The sequence below is a fragment of the Aquarana catesbeiana genome, linkage group LG04 (assembly GCF_042186555.1).
Source record: "Aquarana catesbeiana isolate 2022-GZ linkage group LG04, ASM4218655v1, whole genome shotgun sequence".
NCBI classification, from domain to species: Eukaryota; Metazoa; Chordata; class Amphibia; order Anura; family Ranidae; genus Aquarana; species Aquarana catesbeiana.
The window spans coordinates 678,559,873-678,580,206 of NC_133327.1; the positions used below are offsets into that span (position 1 = coordinate 678,559,873).

At 44.5% G+C, this 20,334-nt stretch overlaps 1 protein-coding gene across 6 annotated transcripts in view; it reads right to left on the reverse strand.

Moving 5' to 3' along the window:
* The window catches only part of TMEM63B (transmembrane protein 63B), a 112,264-nt gene that overhangs the window by 83,695 nt on the left and 8,235 nt on the right, over nucleotides 1-20,334 (reverse strand). The window lies entirely within an intron of this gene.

The window sequence follows — 20,334 nt, forward strand, 5'->3', positions numbered from 1 at the left end:
GCGATAATAAAAACACACAAAAAAAAAAAAAAAACATTTTCTACTTTCTGCTATAAAACATATCTAATAAAAAAAGCTTGAAAAAATAAAAAATAAAATTTAGGCCGATATATATTCTTCTACATATTTTTGGTTAAATAAAAAAAAAAAAAAATCCCAATAAGCGTATATTGATTGGATCGCGCAAAAGTTATAGCGTCTACAAACTATGGGATAGATTTATGGCATTTTGAATTTTTTTTTTCTTACTAGTAATGGCGGTGATCAGCGATTTTTTGGCTGGACTGCAACAATGCAGCAGACAAAATCGGACACCTGACACTTTTTTTTTTGAGGACCAGTGACACCATTACAGTGATCAGCGCTAAAAATATGCACTGTCACTGTACTAATGACATCTGCAGTGAAGGGGTTAACATCAATGGTGATCAAAGAGTTAAACGTGTCCCTAGGGAGCGCTTGCTAACTGTGGGGGGGTTGCTCTGACTGGGTGAAGACAGAGATTGGTGTTCCTGCTTAGCCAGAACACAACAGGATCTCCATCTTCTCCCCTGTCAGAACGGCGATCTGCATCGTTTACATAGGCAGATCACCATTCTGCCTCTCTGAGGAATGATTGCAGGAGGCCTGCGGACAGCGGGGGCGCCGGACCCGCTGATTGGCATCCCCTGTGTCCAATCAGCACACGATCGCGCCTCTGGTGACACACGCTCGCCCCCTAGTGGCTATTGCATGAAATCACATACAGGTACGCGATTTTGTGCAATAGAGCCGACCTGCCGCTGTAAATATGCAGTAGGCGGTCAGCAAGTGGTTAAAGTGATTGTAAAGTCTCTTTTTTTTTTTTTTTTTTTTCGTAATAACACGTTATACTTACCTGCTCTGTGCAGTTGGTTGTGCACAGAGCAGCCCAGATCCTCTTCGCAGGTCCCTCTTTGCTGCTCCTGGCCCCTCCCTCCTATAGAGTGCCCCCCTCAGTCAGCAGCTTCCTATAGAGGCACCTCAGCCGAGCTGCAGCTCCTTGTGTCCATTCAGACACGGAGCTGCGGTTCGGCCCCGCCCCCTCTCTCTCCTGATTGGTTAACTGATTTTGATTGACAGCAGTGGGGGCCAATCACGAGGGAAAAGTCCCAGACGGCCGAGGGACTTGTGGACATCGCTGGATAGAGAGGGGGCTCAAAGTATTAGGGGGGCTGCTGCACACAGAAGGCTTTTAATCTTAATGTATTAGTAGAATGCACCTTCAGCCTTTACAATCGCTTTAAAGTGTTTGTTAACCCAAAAAAAAAAAAATATTAATATATAATTTTATATATATATATATATATATATATATATATATATATATATATATATATATATATATATATATATATATATATATATATATATATACACACATACATATACATACACACACACACACACATCCCGCTCACCTTAAAGCAGATTACACAGCACAGTGCTTGTTCTGTGTAATCTGCCTCCCTCTAAAAACTGTAAAAAAAAAAAAACCTCCCTGAACCTGCCACTTCCTGTATGCCCTCTCTATACTGACCACGATAATCGGGGCTACTCAGTCCTGATCACCGTGGTCAGAGTGCCTCCCTCCGCCATACGCTGCCCTACTCTCCTCCCTCACCCCCTCCTTCCTGCCTGTCAGCTCCCTCTCTGTGTCTGCTTACTACGCTCTGCCCCCGGCCGCTACTATTAAAAAAAAAAACCTACAGTAGTAATTGCCAGCCCCTCTATTAGACGCTGTCATGCCACACTATGTAAATCCTTTCTAAAAACGAGAGTTCTAAAAAGCTATTTAGAGCTGTTTTCAGGTCGGTCATGCGGCTCACGGCCGCTTTACAGCTCCGATGGATGGCTTCAGTGGGAACATTTGCACCTACAGGCATCATCCCGGTATCCATCTTTTCAGCCGGGGATTTACTTCTGGCGGAAGTAAGCTAATTTAGCCGAATCGATCACTTCTGCGGGTGGCGGAAGAGGGTCCCCACCCGCCACCCGCCTCTCCTGGGCTTTCTGGTCACATCACGGTGCCCCGGGAGCGATGCGGTCAGCGGCGATGGCTGCCCTGTACATAGAGAGAGGAGCTGGACGTCGTTCCCCGCGCTCTGTAATCCTGGAAACCGGGAGCGACGAGTAGTTTGTCACTTCTCGTTCTGCCCCTTTGTTTACCTGGCCACAAGCATCGGGGGGATTTGGGGTCTAATAGAAATATGAAAAAATATGAAAAAAAAAAAAAAAAAAAAAATCAAGTAAAATAAATAAGAAAAAGAAAATTTATTTTAAAGCGCCCTGTCCCGACGAGCTCGCGCGCAGAAGCGAATGCATACGTGAGTAGCGCCCGCATATGAAAACGGTGGTCAAACCACACATGTGAGGTATCGCCGCAATCGTTAGAGCAAGAGCAATAATTCTAGCCCTAGACCTCTCCTCTGTGACTCAATACATGCAACCTGTAGATTTTTTTTTAAACGTCGCCTATGGAGATTTTTAAGGGTAAAAGTTTGACGCCATTCCACGAGCGGGCACAATTTTGAAGCGTGACATGTTGGGTATCAATTTACTCGGTGTAACATTATCTGTCACAATATAATAAAAAAAAATAAAAAAAATCGGGCTAACTTTACTGTTGTCTTATTTTTTTATTCAAAAAAGTGCAATGACCGCCATTTTATTCTCTCGGGTTTTAGGAAAAAAATGCATAATGTTTGGGGGTTCTAAGTAATTTTCTAGCAAAAAAAACTTGTTTTTAACTTGTAAACACTGAGTCTGAAAAAGAGGCCTGGTCTTTAAAGCGGTGTTCCCCTTAAAAAAATAAAAGTCAGCAGCTACAAATACTGCAGCTGCTGACTTTTAATAATCGGACACTTACCTGTCCCAGGGTCCAGCGATGCGGGGGGGGAATGAAGCCCCGTTCGTCTCCCCCTCCGCTCAGCGGTGCCGGCATTTTAACTTTAGGCGCCCGGCTGTGGCTTCACAGCTGGGCACCCACTGCGCATGCGGGATGCCGCGACTGGCCGCGCAATCATCTGGGACCTGTCATGTGTCCTAGATGATTGACAGAGGGAGGGGAAAGTGGCGATCTCCCTTCCTGTGCCGAGGGAAGCGGCGTCAGGAGCCCAGGCGCAGAAGGAGGCAGATTACGAGGGACCCCCTAGCAACAGGCATTTAGGAGGTGAGTAAGAAAAAAAAAAAAAAAAAAAATTCTCCAAATGTTTTTTTTTTTAATTTTTTTTAAAGACATTAATTTTTTTTTTTTTTGGGGTGAACTCCACTTTAAGTGGCTAGAGAAACACAAAACCAAAATAATACATCACTGCCAGGATCAGCTTGTAACAACGACCTGCGAACAGGATGTTAATATACAAAGGTGTCGGTCAGCAAGTGGTTAATAAAGTCTGCGCTACACGACTGGTAATGTCCAAACATTAAAAAAAACAAAAACAAAAAAACAAAAGGTCGTAATTTCTACTGATGTACAATGTAACAAAATCCAAAAGCAGCAACATCAAAGAGAAAAATGCAACGGTTTCAAAAAAGGAAAGAAGAAAAGGCTAAAAGGGGGAAGACTGGCCAGATTCTGCAGATTCCTTCCAGATTTTAGAAAGGAAGTGCAATTAAATAATAAAAATAAATAAGATAAAAAGAAAAGAAAGCAAATAAAAGATAAAAGCAGAGGGCACACGATGTACAGGATGAGGGCGGCGGGGTTAATCAGCCCGGCTTGGATGAGTCACCCTCTTCCATCTCCTAGGTGACACCTCTCCGGCCTCAGGAATGGGAGACACGCCGTCCGCCCTCCCGCCAGCCTTGGCGAGGATTTTTTTTGTACCTCTCTATGCTTTCTGTATCTGGGGAAAACCGGGTTTTCCCCATTCCAACCGGATTCCCTGCATTCCTAAGTAGACTGGATGTATTTGGCACGGTAAAGACTAGAAGTGACGATTCTATTAGAAAGTCAAGCATAAGAGTGTAATCAGAAATCACTAGGAGACGCAACGCGTTTCAGGGGCTGGAAAGGTTTCACTTCTTCAGGGCTGAATACAGCACAGAGGAATCAACCGATTCAAAACTATTGCAAAAAAAAAAATAAGGTAAAATACAAAAGGCTGTACTGAACGCAAGAGAGCTGCACCATTAATCATCAAAGAATCGAAATTGCGATTCTACCCCCCCTCCCGATCTTAAAAAAGCATTTCCCCGGTTTTATGTAACGAGTTCTCTGCTCACTTCTGACAGCTGACAAAAAAAAAAATATATAAAAATCCAGGCAGTCTGCCAAGTTTATCTCAACATTGGAGTTAATTATAAACAAAGTAACATTTTGTTCTTAAGCCTCGTACACACGATGAAATTATTGGATGAATGATCGTGCGTTTTTTTTTTGCATGCAAATCTCAGATCGAATCTGATGAGTTTACTAAAGTCACGAAAATTCCCGTACGACAGAAAAAAAAAATTCGGAAGTGATGTCATGTGTTGTAACGCATTTGTATTGCATTTTCGAACGATAGCTGTACTGCTTAAACGAAAATCGTACGATCCAGGACCGTACGAAAGAAATTTTCGTGCATGTCCTATAGAATAATAAATCGGGTGAACTGTCATGATCGGCTCTCGAAAACTCTGTACTAACGATCCGATTATCGTACGATCGCTTAGAAAGCGGTATTTTCTGTACGATATTCCGATACGGGGCATAAGATCAAAGGGATGAATTTCTGTCTGCAAATGAGGTCAGTTTAACCACATAGAACTTCAGTCATTTTTTCAACTTTCCATCTATTAAATCTTCTGCCCTTGTTGTTTTACCAACTTTAAAAGGGGGGTTGTAAACCTTTGTGTTTTTTCACCCTTAATGCATCCTATGCATTAAGGGTGAAAAAACACCTGTCAGTGACCGCCCCCCCCCCCGTTTTACTTACCTGACCCCTCGAACTTGACCCACAGGGACGTGCTGTCTCTCTGCTCGGGGTTCTCGGCTCTTGATTGGATAGATTATTAGCAGTGCAGCCATTGGCTCTCGCTGCTGTCAATCAAATCCAATGACGCAGGGGGGGGGGGCCAAGTCCTGCATTCAGCGGCTATGGACGCAAATGCTGGACTCGGGAGCGCGCCCGGAAGGTAACCCTCTTGGGGAAGTGCTTCTCCCATGGGGTTATCATATGTGGGGGACCCCAGAAGACAAGGTTCGGGGCCACTCTGTGCAAAACGAGCTGCACAGTGGATGGAAGCATGAAATGTTTATTTTTGTTTTTTAAAAAAACTTTTACCTTTACAATCACTTTAACTAGATAGTAGAGCTGAACAATTAATTTCAATTAATAAAAAAATCGTGATCTCGATTCAACCCCCCTGACTCTGCTCACTCAGCTGTCAAAAGAAAACATCTGGGCAGTCTGCCAAGTTTTTAACATGAAACATTCTTAGAAGAGACTAACTCTTCCTTCTTAGATCAAAGGGATAAACTTCTGTGTAAAGAAAAAATCCAGGCAGTCTGACAAGTTTTTAAACAACTTGTAAATGCAGGAAGTTTAACCACTTAAAGTCTAAATCTTTTCCTGACACTTCTTTCTCAAGTTAAAATCAATATTTTTTGCTAGAAAATTACTTGGAACCCCCAAACATTTATATATATTTTAGCAGAGACCCGAGGGAATAAAATGGCAATTGCTGCAATATGTTATGTCACACTCTATTTGCCCAGCGCTCTTTCAAACGCAATTTTTTGGGAAAAAATACACTTCAATGAAAAAAAAAAGTAAAGTTAGCCCAATTGTTTTTTGTTTTAATGTGAAAGATGATGTTACGCCACGAGAATCGTGAGAGAATCGTCATCTATCTTCTAAGCAAAAAAAAAAAAATCATGATTCTCGTTTTAGCCAGAATCGTGCAGCTCTACTAGATAGTAAAACATTTTTTTTTCTGCCAGTAAATACCTTATACAGCCCATTTTATGTTTCTTTTCTGGTCATTAGCCTAGGCTTATGACATCATGCCCAGCTCTCTGGTGAGTTTGCCAGGAAGGGAGGGGGGAATAAGTCATAAGAGGGCCAATGAGAGCTGCAGAGCTGGAGGTGTGCCTCTGTGTATATCCAGGAAGTGAACAGGCAGCAGCTTCAACTGCCCACAGTTAAAACGGATGCAGCCAGACTCAGTGGAGGGAGATTTCTGCAGCATATTTGGCAAGTAAAGGATCACAGTATATATAAAATAATATGCAAAGTGGTTGGAGGGAAGCTTCAGAATGGCAAAGATGTTTTTATTACAAATGATGTGAGCAGACTGCTGTTCCTCTTTAAAAAAAAAAACATTTCCCTGATTCTATGTAAGTGAAGAAAGTTCTTTTGACAGCTGACAAAAAAAAAAATCCAGGCAGTCTGTCAAGTTTATCTCAATATTGGAGAGAACTATAAACAAAGTAACATTTTGTTCTTAGATCAAAGAGATGAACTTCGGTCTGCAAATGAGGTCAGTTTAACCACTTAAAGACAAAACGGTTTTCAGCCATAATCCCTGTATTTTATTTTATTTTTTTCAGCCAGCGATTCTCTCTCATGAAAGCGGCCCAAGTGGCTAATTAGCCACTTGATCGCTTTCAGAAGTGGTGGGAGGGAACGTCACCCCCCCCTACCGCCGCTCGCCGGCGTTTCTTGGGCATACCGTTTTTAGCAGCGCGCCCGAGAATTGATCCGACGGGTCGCGTGACTGGCCATACATGTCAATGGAGACCAGATCGTCTCTATGGTCTTGGAGGACCGGAGCGACGTCATGACTTCACTTCTGGTCTACGGTGGAAGAAAATTTTTCTTTTTTGTAAAAGCAAAAGATCCATTTTATTTATTTATTTTTGTTGATTTGCTGATTCGTTGATCTTTTACTTTTCTATTGACCCTAGACCTCTCCATAAAGAGGACATTATTATTTTTTTTTATTCCTTAAGAGGACATCCCCGTCATCCATTATTTTTATTAAAAGGGGTGTTAATATTTCTTGTATTAGGAATAAAAGTGATTTAAAAAAAAAAAAAAGAAGAAGAAGATACTCCGGAACTTCTTTTGGGCGACAGGTGTCTCTGCAATTGTGTACACAATTTTACCGCGATTCGTCAGGTGACGATCACAGCAAAATTGCACTGCAATTTGGGTGCCATTTAAAGTAACGGGGAGCGCAAGGGCGTCCCGCTATTTGTGTCGATTTGGAATCGCGGGCAGATGCTGCCCGCGTTCGAGAAACGCCATATTGTGAATGTGAACGGAGTCTTAGGGTATCGGAAAGTGCGGGCAAAGTAGGTACTAGGGATGCACCGATATATCGGCCGCCAATAGGGTTATCAGCGTTTTGCCGATAGAAAAAAAAAAAAAAAGTGCCAATAATTGCGTGCTGTGTCCTATTTACTTCAAAAGCAAGAACACCTCCCGATTGACTTCAATGCAAGAACTCACGCCGCCCCCGATTGACTTCAATGCAAGAACTCACGCCGCCCCCGATTGACTTCAATGCAAGAACTCACGCCCCCCGATTGACTTCAATGCAAGAACTCACGCCCCCCCCGATTGACTTCAATGCAAGAACTCACGCCCCCCCCCCGATTGACTTCAATGCAAGAACTCACGCCCCCCCCGATTGACTTCAATGCAAGAACTCACGCCCCCCCCCCGATTGACTTCAATGCAAGAACTCACGCCCCCCCCGATTGACTTCAATGCAAGAACTCACGCCCCCCCCCGATTGACTTCAATGCAAGAACTCACGCCCCCCCCCGATTGACTTCAATGCAAGAACTCACGCCCCCCCCCCATTTGACTTCAATGCAAGAACTCACGCCCCCCCCCCCATTTGACTTCAATGCAAGAACTCACGCCGCTCCCGAATGACTTCAATGCAAGAACTCACGCCCCCCCGATTGACTTCAATGCAAGAACTCACGCCCCCCCGATTGACTTCAATGCAAGAACACACGCCCCCCCGATTGACTTCAATGCAAGAACACACGCCCCCCCCCGACTGACTTCAATGCAAGAACTCACGCCCCCCCCCCCGAATGACTTCAATGCAAGAACTCACGCCCCCCCCCCCCCCCCCCCGATTGACTTTAATGCAAGAATGCCCCCCGATAGATTTTGGAAAAAAAAAAAAAAAAGTCATTTATTGGAGTTTATAAGACAAGTACAACAAAGTTATCAATAGAACAGTACATCCAAAGAATATGTATATAGGATACATAAGTGTTGTGAGTTATTATGTTAGCATGGGCAGCACCAGGATAACAGTGATGTGACTGTGTAAACTTCGCCACTAGGTAGCGACAATATAACACATGAATAAGGGGACCGTATTCTCTATACATAGCGAAAAAAAAAACACAAAAAAAAAAAAAAAAATTGTACCTAGGAAGCCGTAGTTGGGTTTTCTAACCATTTGGCCCATACTTTTTCATATTTGGTATGACAACCTCTGTTGGTGTAGGTGTCTTTATATAATGGAAAATTGATGGTAATCAATTGTTTCCAGAAGGTAATGGAAGGGGGAGCCTGTTTTATCCAATGCAAGGTGATGGCCTTCCTTGTATAAAAAAAAAGAAGGCAGCCGACAAGTGTTTTCTCTGCTCTGGTATGAAGTAAAGTGTCCACAAGACCCAATAAGCAGACCTCAATGACCTGGGGAACTGGTACCGATGTGTGCTTATTAGTGCTGGCCAGTATCTCTGACCAGTAGCTTGTGATTCCAGAGCATGACCAAAAAAATATGTGTAAAGTCACCCTCGGCGTCACCACACCTCCAACACCCCGAGGGGAGGGAGGGATTCATCACGTGGAGTCTAGAAGGGGTGGAACAGGCTCTGTGTACTATTTTGAACTGGATCAATCTGTCTCTTGTAGAGACTAATGCTTTAAAACGGAAGATCCCAAATATCATCCCAACCATCATTATCTAACTGAGGTATATCTCTCCACCATTTGGCTCTCAATTTGTCCAAGTGGAGAGGCTGCTAGCACAAGATGGGAATATAAATGAGATGTGGGCTTCTCAGTGCATCCAGTTCTGTTTCAGTTCGGATTCCACCATGTTCAACGAGGCCCAAGGAAATTGGCCCTTGAAGGCGTGGGGAAGTTGTCTGTAGTTAAAAATTTGCGTGGGGGGGGGGGGGGGGGGGGGTCTACCTTAAAGTCGTCAGAGAGCTGGGCTCAAGGGCGTATAGAACCCTGATCAACTATTTGTGATATGCTTTTGACTTTATATTTCGTCCACACTATTGGATCTGGTAGCATATAGAAGCGCGGTAGGAAGGGGTTCTTCCAGAGGGGCCTATTGGGTGTCTGGACATTTCTCTGTGACCAGACCGACCATCCATGCTCCGATAGTTGTGGAGTTAGAGAATATGGAACCTTGGCGCCTTGAAATAAGAGAGCCTGTAAAGCTTCTAGGGATCAAACAATGGCTGCCTTCAGCATTGTAGAAAGGTTAGAATGGTCCAGGGAGAGCCACCAGGTGGCTAAAACCAGTTGGTTGGCCAGAAAATATTTGTGCGAGTCTGGAAAGGCCAACTCCCCCTGGGAGGAAGGTCTCACGAGTGTGGATAATTTATATCGGGGGGAGGAGACCCCATTGAAAGGCCGAAAAGATTTGGTTCAAAGGGTAAAAAAAAAAAAAGATTTTGGGATCCAGCTGGGAGAATGACGATACAGGTAATCCAGGTAACACTTTCATTTTAACCAAGTTAACCCTCCACAGAAAAGAGAGGGATAATGATTCCCACGCCTTCAACTGTCACCTAGTATTCTGTATAAATGGTGCCTGAAGAAGGGGGACTTTTCCAAATGAAACGCGTTGGCTTCTCCTGAAGTTACAAAGCTCTCCTTTTTCAGGGCTGAATAAAGACAGAGGAATGAAATCTGAGCTGGACCGGAGAATCAAAAGAATGAACTCCTTAACCACTCCAGGCCCTTTATCCAGTCACAGGTGCCTCTGGCATCCGTCACCCCCCCTTCATACCCCCGCACATACGAGGCTCCAACTTTGTGGTCCTCAATGCTCGATGGTTGGGTGTCAGCCTAGAGTAGCCGCCGTTCCTATGCAGACCACTCTAGGTAACATCCACATGTGATGCTGAACCTCCATGATTGAAAAAAAAAAAATGAAATCCAATGAAGAGGCTGGCCAGAGACAGGCTGGGAAGCAAAATAGTCTAGAAGATGCTGGACATCCTCCAGCCAGGAAACGAGGCTCTGACTTGTTGCAGCTTCTAATGCACATTGTGAGAAGCTCACAGCGTGCAATAAAAGCATTTCAGTCCAGGAGAGGAGCCATACAACTGTGCAAGACCTTTAAGAGGCAACTTGCTTCTTGTAAACCCCCGAATTAGGGTTGCACTGATACCTGTATATACGGGTTGCTGATACTAAGATGTTGCCTGAGTATCGGTACTCGTACAAATGCTCAGGATTCCTGAAATCAATACTTTTAGGCTCGGTTCTTTCAGCGGGATTCCCCCACTGACCGCTGAAATGTAAAATAATAAAAAAAGTAGTCAATTAGGCACAGAGCCAGGGCTCGGGCCCAACCCCCCACGCTCTCCATTGGCTCCCTGGCTGTGACTGACAGCAGTGGGAGCCAATGAGTGCCGCTGCCATCTCAGAAAATGGAGGGAGCCTGGGGACAGCTGAGGCTCTCGTGCACATCGTGGGATCGATATTGGGCGAGTATTGGGGGGGGGAAGCATCACACAGGTGATTTTTTTTACCTTTGTGCATAGAATTCCCCTTCTGCCTTTACAACCACTTTAACTGAATGACGGCCAAAGAATTATTGTTATCATTCTGACGTTCACAGAAATACCTCACATGTGTGGCGCAACTGATGCCCTACTAGAGCTGCACGATTCTGGCTAAAATGAGAATCACTTTTTTTGCTTAGACGATAGATCACAGTTCTCTCACGATTCTAGCGGCGTAACATCATCTTTCACATTAAAACAAAAAAAAAATAAAAAATTGGGCTAACTTTACTGTTACCTTTTTTTTTTTTTATTCATTGAAGTGTATTTTTCCCCAAAAAATTGCATTTGAAAGACCTCTGGGCAAATACAGTGTGACACTAAATATTGCAGCAATTGCCATTTTATTCCCTAGGATCTCTGCTAAAATATATATAATGTTTGGGGGTTCCAAGTAATTTTCTAGCAAAAAATTTTGATTTTAAAGGGGTTGTAAAGGTAAAAGTTTTTTCACCTTAATGCATTCTATGCATTAAGGAGAAAAAACTTCCGACAATACCGCCGCCCCCAGCCCCCCCCGTTATACTTACCTGACCCCTCGAAAGTCCCCCGCTCGCTCCCGTCATCGATTTCGCCGCTCAGCCTGGCCGCTGATTGGCTACAGTGGATGGATTGAAAGCAGCGCAGCCATTGGCTCACGCTGCTGTCAATCACATCCAATGACGCGGCACGCCGGGGGGCGGGGCCGGGTGATACAGTGAGCGGCTATAGCCGCCGGCTGTATCACGGGAGCACGCCCGCAAGAACTAACCACCATGCGAGGGAGCTCGCATTAAGGTGGCGAGTCCTTGCGGGGAGGAGCTGAAACAGCCGCCGAGGGACCCCAGAAGACCAGGTTCAGAGCCACTCTGTGCAAAACGAGCTGCACAGTGAAGGCAAGTATAACATGTTATTAAAAAAAAAAAAAAAAAAAAAAAAAAATTATCTTTACAACCCCTTTAACTTAAGAAGTGTCAGAAAAAGATTTAGACTTTAAGTGGTTAAACTTCCTGCATTTACACCTTGTTGAAAACTTGGCAGACTGCCTGGATTATTTATTTACACAGAAGTTCTTTCCCTTTGATCTAAGAAGGAAGCTTAGTTACAATGTTTCAAGTTAAAAGACTTGGCAGACTGCCCGGATGTTTTCTTTTGACAACTGAGTGAGCAGATAAAATCTCTCCACTTGTTTATATGAAAGAATCGGCAACCTATTGTCAGGGGAGGTGAATTGAGATCACGATTTTTTAACGATTAACTGTGCAGCTCTATGCCCTACAATGCGCTTTTTATAATGGGGTGCCCTAAAAACATTTTTAATGTACTCTTATTTTATTTTTAATGTTTTTTTATTTATTTATTTTTATTACATTTATTTCAAATTGTATTGCTATCACAAAGGGGGCTAACAAGCATCCTACGTGACAGCATGGGAAGGTAACAGGAACTCTTTATGGAGACGTTGGGGGTATATTAGATCTGCAGTCTCTCCCCTGACCTCCAATGCAGCTATTCAAGTACAGATCATTGCTTGAATAGTTGTGTCCTTGGATGAGGAATGGCAGAGGTGACCCTGGAAGTGACATAATACATGTTGCTTCCGGGGTCAGTACTTGCAGGTGGGATCGGGGGATCGGATATTCCCCGTCTGCTCTCACTGTATGAGCAGTTCTTCGCAGTCCTGGGCTCCCCGGAGGAATGGGAGAGCTAGGGAACCACCCTGGGTGCCATCAGTGTGAGGGGTGAACTTAGGGAGCCCAATATAAGTGATCGGGAGGGGCTCTAGATTGGCACAGATCTTTTTTTTTTTTTTTTTTAGAAAGCCCTTCGCAGGTTATTAAAGCCGGTACCACGCTCAGAACAGCAGCAGGGATCGCGATTTAACCACTTGCCATTTATAAAACGTATCTTGGGAGACAAGTGGTTAAAACTTTACTACAATAAACTTTTGTTATTCTCTGATTAAATACATAAAATAAAAGTTCCTGAAACTGGTAATTATCCAAAATTGTTATTCAAATTATTTTACAAGGACCAAGGCGTATATGTCAGAGTCCTTTTAATACAGAGGATGGGGGGGGGGGGGAGCTCTACTCCTGCAACACCAACTGTCTCTCCTAAGCTGTGCAGAGGGAGGAGCTACAGAACACAGGTGTGTCATAGCCCCGCCCCTCCACCATATGTCCCCCCCCCCTCCACGCCGCAGATGGGTCACCTTGGCAGAGAAGAGCAGCAGATGCTCTCACTACGAAGAGGAGGAGGAGATTTAGAAGGATAAGAAGGCGAAACGTGCTGAGCCAGCAAATCCACACCAACGGCCTGGGCCGGGATAATCGCCTTACAGAACCAGACTATCACACCATAGAGGAAAATCAGAACCTCCGAGGGATCCTCAACACGGCCCACAGGGTGAAAGTCAACGAATGAATATACATAGAGGCCGATTTACAGCTCAGTGTGGCAGTGCATTAGAGCGTAAGCTCTTCTGGTGCAGTGACTGATATGACAGGCTCAGTGTTCTCTGTACAGCACTGCGGAATATGTCAGAGATATATAAATGTATAATAATAGTGTTTGACTGCACCAGAGGAACTTACAGTCTAAACCCACCCCCCCCCACATACAAAGTCACACACCATTATCATTATACAATTATATAGCTCTGACATATACCACAGTGCTGTAACGAGAACACTGAGCCAAATCACATCCATCTTTGCAGAGAGGAGCTTACACTCTAATGTCCACCACAGAGACCGATGTGATTGTCTCAGTGTTCTCTGTACAGCACTGCGGTATATGTCAGAGCTATATAAATGTATAATAATAATAATAATAATAATAATAATAATAAGTGACTGTGGAGGAACATTAGAGTGTAAGCTCATTTGGTGCAGTGACAAAAGTGACTGGCTCAGTGTTCTTTGTACTGCACTATGAAATATGTCAGAGCTATATAAATGTATAATAATAATAATAATAATAATAATAATAATAGTGTGTGACTGCACCAGAGGAGCTTACACTCTAATGTTTCCCTACAGAGATGGACGTGACTGGCCCAGTTCTCTGCTACTGTTCTCTGTACAGCACTGCGGTATATGTCAGAGCTATATCAATGTATATTAGTGTGTGAATGTGGTGGAACATTGGACTGTAAGCTCCTCTGGTGCAGAGACAAATGAGTACTGTGCTACAGAATATGTCAGAGCTATATAAATGTATATGCTTTGCAGGGAGATATCTTTGGTAATGTTTGGAGCCGATTGTCGACAACCAATCAGCAGCCGGCACCCATCGCAGGCGGTGCGGGCGCTCTTAACACTGGCACGTGGAGCATGTACTGGGTACCTGATCTGGTGCAGAGCGACCGCCTTGCCACCAGTATAGGTGTGGGGGCGGTCGTAAAGCGGATAACAATAGTGACTGTGCCAGAGGAGCTTGCACTCTATTGCCCGTTTTTTTATTAAGTTTATCTTTCCAAGATATAAAAAGAAATACAAAATATAGCAACAATAGTAATTTGCTAGTGTTATATATACACAGCAACACTGGTACGCATAAGGCAACAAATAACAAAGTTGGGCTACCCACCATTTCGATTAAAGCGAAGGTCGTCCACCACTGCAAAAATTAAAAGCCAGCAGATACACATACTGCAGCTGCTGACTTTTAATAAATAGGACACTTACCTGTCCTGGAGTCCAGCGAGGTCGGCACCACAGCTGATGTTTCCATCAGCTGTCAGATACTGCCGCCTCCATTGCGAGTAAGGGAACCCGACAGTGTAGCATTACAGCTTCACGCCAGGAAACCTACTGCGCATGCGCAAGGCCCCGCTCCTCTCTTCTACTGGCCCGGCGGCCAGGGAAGGAGGAGGAGCCCCAGTGATAACGCAAATACCTGAGGCTGAGGCTTCCGGAAGTGGGGACAGGACACCTTCGAAAGACAGGTATCCTGTCCCCCTCCCACCTCAGGAAAGGTGGTAAAATGTGGCACCGAAGGTGAAAAGGTCCCCTTTAAGAGTCCAGGTAGTTGGTGTAGGCCAACTCAGACCACTTCTATGATGTGGAGGACCCTATTTGGGAGGGAACACAATTATTATTCTACATTTAAATAGCTCTGACATATACCGAAACACTGTACAAGAACACTAAACCAGTCACATCCATTTTTTTGCACCAGAGGAACTTACACTCTAATGTCCCCCCACAGAGATGGATGTACCTGGTGTTCTCTGTACAGCACTGCGGACAATGCCAGAGTTATATAAATTTATAGTATGAACGTGTGAATATGGCGGGGATATTAGAATGTAAGCTCCTTTGGTGCAGAGATGGATGTTACAGAATCAGTGTCTCTGTACAGCACTGCAAAATATGTCAGTTATATACAGTATCTCACAAAAGTCAGTACACCCCTCACATTTCTGTAAATATTCTCTTCTATCTTTTCATGTGACAACACTGAAGAAATGACACTTTGCTACAATGTAAAGTAGTGAGTGTACAGCTTGTATAACAGTGTAAATTTGCTGTCCCCTCAAATAATGGCTGTGTGTTGAGTTAATGTCTAAACCGTTGGCAACAAAGTAAGTACACCCCTAAGTGAAATGTCCAAATTGGGCCCAAAGTGTCAATATTTTGTGTGACCACCATTATTTTCCAGCACTGCCTTAACCCTCTTGGGCATGGAGGTCACCAGAGCTTCACAGGTTGTCACTGGAGTCCTCTTCCACTCCTCCATGATGACTTCACAGAGCTGGTGGATGTTAGAGACCTTGCGCTCCTCCACCTTCCGTTTGAGGATGCCCCACAGAAGCTCAATAGGTTTAGGTCTGGAGACATGCTTGGCCAGTCCATCACCTTTACTTTCAGCTTCTTTAGCAAGGCAGTGGTCCTCTTGGAGGTGTGTTTGGGGTCGTTATGTTGGAATACTGCCCTGCAGTCCAGTCTCTGAAGGGAGGGGATCATGCTCTGCTTCAGTATGTCACAGTACATGTTGGCATTCATGGTTCCCTCAATGAACTGTAGCTCCCCAGTGTTGGCAGCACTCATGCAGCCCCAGACCATGACACTCCCACCACCATGCTTGACTGTAGGCAAGTCACACTTTGTACTCCTCACCTGGTTGCCACCACACACGCTTGAAACCATCTGAACCAAATAAGTTTATCTTGGTCTCATCAGACCGCAGGACATGGTTCCAGTAATCCATGTCCTTAGTCTGCTTGTCTTCAGCAAACTGTTTGCGGCTTTCTTGTGCATCATCTTTAGAAGAGGCTTCTTCTGGGATGACAGCCATGCAGACCAATTTGATGCAGTGTGCGGCGTATGGTCTGAGCACTGACAGGCTGACCCCCACCCTTCAACCTCTGCAGCAATGCTGCAGCACTCATACGTCTATTCGCAAAGACAACCTCTGGATATGACGCTGAGCACGTGACCTCAACTTCTTTGGTTGACCATGGCGAGGCCTGTTCTGAGTGGAACCTGTCCTGTTAAGCCGCTGTATGGTCTTGGCCACCGTGCTGCAGCTCAGTTTCAGGTTCTTGAGCAACAATTCTTTTTTTCAGATCCTCAGAGAGTTCTTTGCCATGAGGTGCCATATTGAACTCCCAGTGACCAGTAAGAGAGAGAGCGATAACACCAAATTTAACACACCTGCTCCCCATTCACACCTGAGACCTGGTAACACTAACAAGTCACATGACACGGGGAGGGAAAATGGCTAATTGGGCCCAATTTGGACATTTTCACTTAGGGGTGTACTCACTTTTGTTGCCAGCGGTTTAGACATTAATGGCTGTGTGTTGAGTTATTTTGAGGGGAAAGCAAATTTACACTGTTATACAAGCTGTACACTCACTACTTTACATTGTAGCAAAGTGTCATTTCTTCAGTGTTGTCACATGAAAAGATAGAAGGAAATATTTACAAAAATGTGAGGGGTGTACTCACTTTTGTGAGATACTGTAAATGCATAGTATTAGCGTGTGAATATGGTGGGGATATTAGAATGTAAGCTCCTCTGGTGCGGAGGACTGATGGGAATGGCTGCATCCAGAGTATACGGACTGGAAGTAATGTTCTGCAGCCACAGTTCTCTGGGAAAGGAGCGTTCACCAAACGGCAACCAGCTTTCACATACCTGGCCTCCCCTTCAGCAGAGTACACAGAGTCATGTGAGGCCTACCACAGGTCCTTGTTGTATGACCTGGAGGTCATCTCATAATCTATATAACCGGCTATGATAAGACTCGGATAACATCATCACATGAGCCACAACTAACTGCCATACTGCCACCTCGCTTATCTACAGGGAGCTCAACAAGAACTGTATGTGCTGCATCGTCTAACATTTACATTGGAAATATAGAGCCGAGTACAACAGTCGGTCCTGTCCTGAGCTTGACCCCCCCTGGAACATTTTACTCTACGAAGTCTGTAAAACCATAAAATATATATATTTTTTTAAAGAGGCAGCTGTGATGTTTTCAGAACTCGAATAAAAAAAGACAACTGAAGAAGGAGAGAGAGAAGTAGTTCTTCACATGTAGAGACCTCCTTATGATCTGCCTATAGGACCTCTATCCAAACTCAGAATATCTCCTCAAAATAGCTAAAACTACACAATAGGTGTTATTTACCCCTTCTACTCATCTCTGCAGCCCCTGAGCCTCCATTATTTTTTTTTTTTTTTTTTTAGGGCCCTTCACCTAAAAATCCCATTTCAGTCATAGCCTGGTGGACGGAGTCACTTACTGCCATCCTATATTGCCTACAAAGAAATGTGTTGGTTGAGCACTGGACCTCAAGGTGGGCAGGAGTTAGTAAAATCCAGCTTTTAGAGGTAGCCCTAGGCAATGGTGGTATCTGTAAGGGCTCCTGGAGTAGTCTGGTGAATATTATTAGAATAACAATGGCTGGTTATAATTATTATTATTATTATACAGGATTTATATAGCGCCAACAGTTTACGTAGCGCTTTAATGACTCACATTAAGAGGTTTTAAGACAGCCTTTTACAGATCAGTTTCCTCACTAGTCCCCTTTAGTCCACCAAAGTCCTAATTTAATTTCCAAGCCCTGATAAAGGAGTAATGAACCCCCAAAAAAGTGCTGCCCTGTTGTCATGAAAAACTGACTTGCTGCCCTGTTGTCATGAAAAACTGACTTTTCCTTTACTTGTACAAGTTTTGTGGTGGTATAATCCTTTAAATTATTTTTCATATCTCCAGAAAAGTCCACCAGTGAGATCCCCCCACCCACTGGCTTAATTCCCACCCACCCCATGGTGTTCCCGACTCCTCCAACTCTCTCCCAACCATGGTATTCCTGAGGGCCCTGGAGCAGTATGGTGAATATTATTAGAATAACAGGGGCAAATTACAATGACTCAGTCCATTAGGAGGTTTAATCAGGCATATTACACATTACTAGCCCCTCTTGAGTCCACCAAAATCCTAATTTCATTTTCAGTCCCCTGATGTAGGAGTATTGAACTCCTGAAACGTGTTGGCTTTTGACTTCTTGTTATGAAAAATTAACCATTTCTTTACATTCAAGTTTCGTGGTGCTCCCATCCTTTGAATGTTCTATCTGGTGGACTTTCCAGATATGAGAACATTCAAGGGATGGGACCACCACAAAACTTGAATGGGTAAAGAAACAGTTCATCTTTTTTATAACAAGAAGCCAAAAGCTAACCATTTCTTTACTCATTCAAAAGTTTTGTGGTGGTTCCATCCCTTGAATGTTCTCATATCTCCTGGAAAGTCCACCAGAGAGATCTCCCCACCCACCTCAGTGTGTTCTCCACTCCTCCCATTCTCTGCCAACCATGGTATTTCTGAGGGCCCAGGAGTAGCTTGAATATTATTAGAATAACAACAGCAGCTGATTACAATAATTTAATCCATCCTCAGGCGGTTTCAAGTCATATTAGTAAAGATTACTAGTCCCACTAGGTCCCACCAAAATCCTAATTTCACTTTCAACACTTAATGAAGGAGGAGTATTGAACCCATGAAAACGTGTTAATTTTTTATAACAAGAAGACAAAAGCTAACACATTCAGGGGTTCAATACTCCTTCATTAAGGATTGAAAGTGAAATTAGAGTTTGTGGTGGACCTAGTGGGACTAGTAATCTTTCATAAATCTGACTGAAACCGCCTGAGGATGAATTATTTTAATCAGCCGCTGTTATTCTAATAATATTCAAAGCTACTCCAGGGCCCTCAAAAATACCATGGTTGGCACAGAATGGGAGGAGAGGAGAACACACTGAGGTGGGTGGTGAGATCTCTCTGGTGGACTTTTCAGCAGATATGAGAACATTCAAAGGGATGGGACCACCACAAAACTTGAATGAGTAAAGAAATATTTTTTATAACAAGAAGCCAAAAGCTATTTCTTTACTCATTCAAGTTTTGTGGTGGTCCCATCCCTTTGAATGTTCTCATATCTCCTGGAAAGTCCACCAGAGATATCTCACCACCCACAGCTTAATTACCAGCCACCCCCTGGGGTATTCCCAACTCCTCCCGCTCTTCCACATATGAACACCTGGCTGATATACTGGGAGCCCTTCACAATGGGCTGCTGAGGTGCTGATCTGGCAAGTCACTGCCTGTGGCCATCAGGTTAGTTCCTTCCATGAACTAGAGGGGCTCGGTCTTAAGTAGAGCCCCCCACCAACTACTCTGTGGTTACCTTTGGCTGACCATAAGGAGAGGGGTCTACTAGGCCTTTTGGCTAGGTGGACTATGTAGAGTCTTGCCCCTGTGAGGAGCCTTGCGCCCTGCCCTGGGGGTCAGGGTGGAGTCCTACTTCTTTGGGAGCGTCCACAGTGGAAGCACATGCATTATAATGGATAGGCAGAGGACAGGTGAGCCTGGAGGAAGCCCACCCTCCCAAAAGGCTCCCTCCAGGCTCAAGCTCTTTGCATGGCCGGGGCGCATTGACGTCACGGCACTCTGCCTTTGCGGCATACAGTATAATACAGAGTGACACTGGGCATGCACGGGTGACGTCATCGGCTATTGCTGATGTGAATATCTCCTAAACCAGCCGTCACTAAACCGCGGTTGCCCAGCAGCATCGCATGTGTATGCCCCACCTCCTGCTTCTGACCGCGGCTATCACTCCCGGCCGGCAGTGACGTCACGTGCGCGTCCCGCCCCCCTGCTGCTTGCGGCTCCCTGCTCCTGGCTCTCACTTGCGAGGTATATCACTCAGCTTCCACCCCCCTGCATGCCGAATGTGCTGACTCCTGCCCTCAAAGTATGTGGGGCAAAATTTGTTAAGATGCACTCTGGTGGGCATATTTTCTTAAGGGGCACACTGACGGGCACATTTTCTTGTGCCCATCAGAGTGCCACTCAATATGTCCAGAGTGCCCCCTTAACATAGTATGTGCCCATTTGCATGCCCCCACTAACATATGTGCCCATCAGTATGCCCCCTTAACATAAAATGTGCCCATCAGCATGCCCTTTATTTTATGTTAAGGGGCACGCTCATGAGCACATATGTTAGTGGGGCACTCTGACGGGGACCC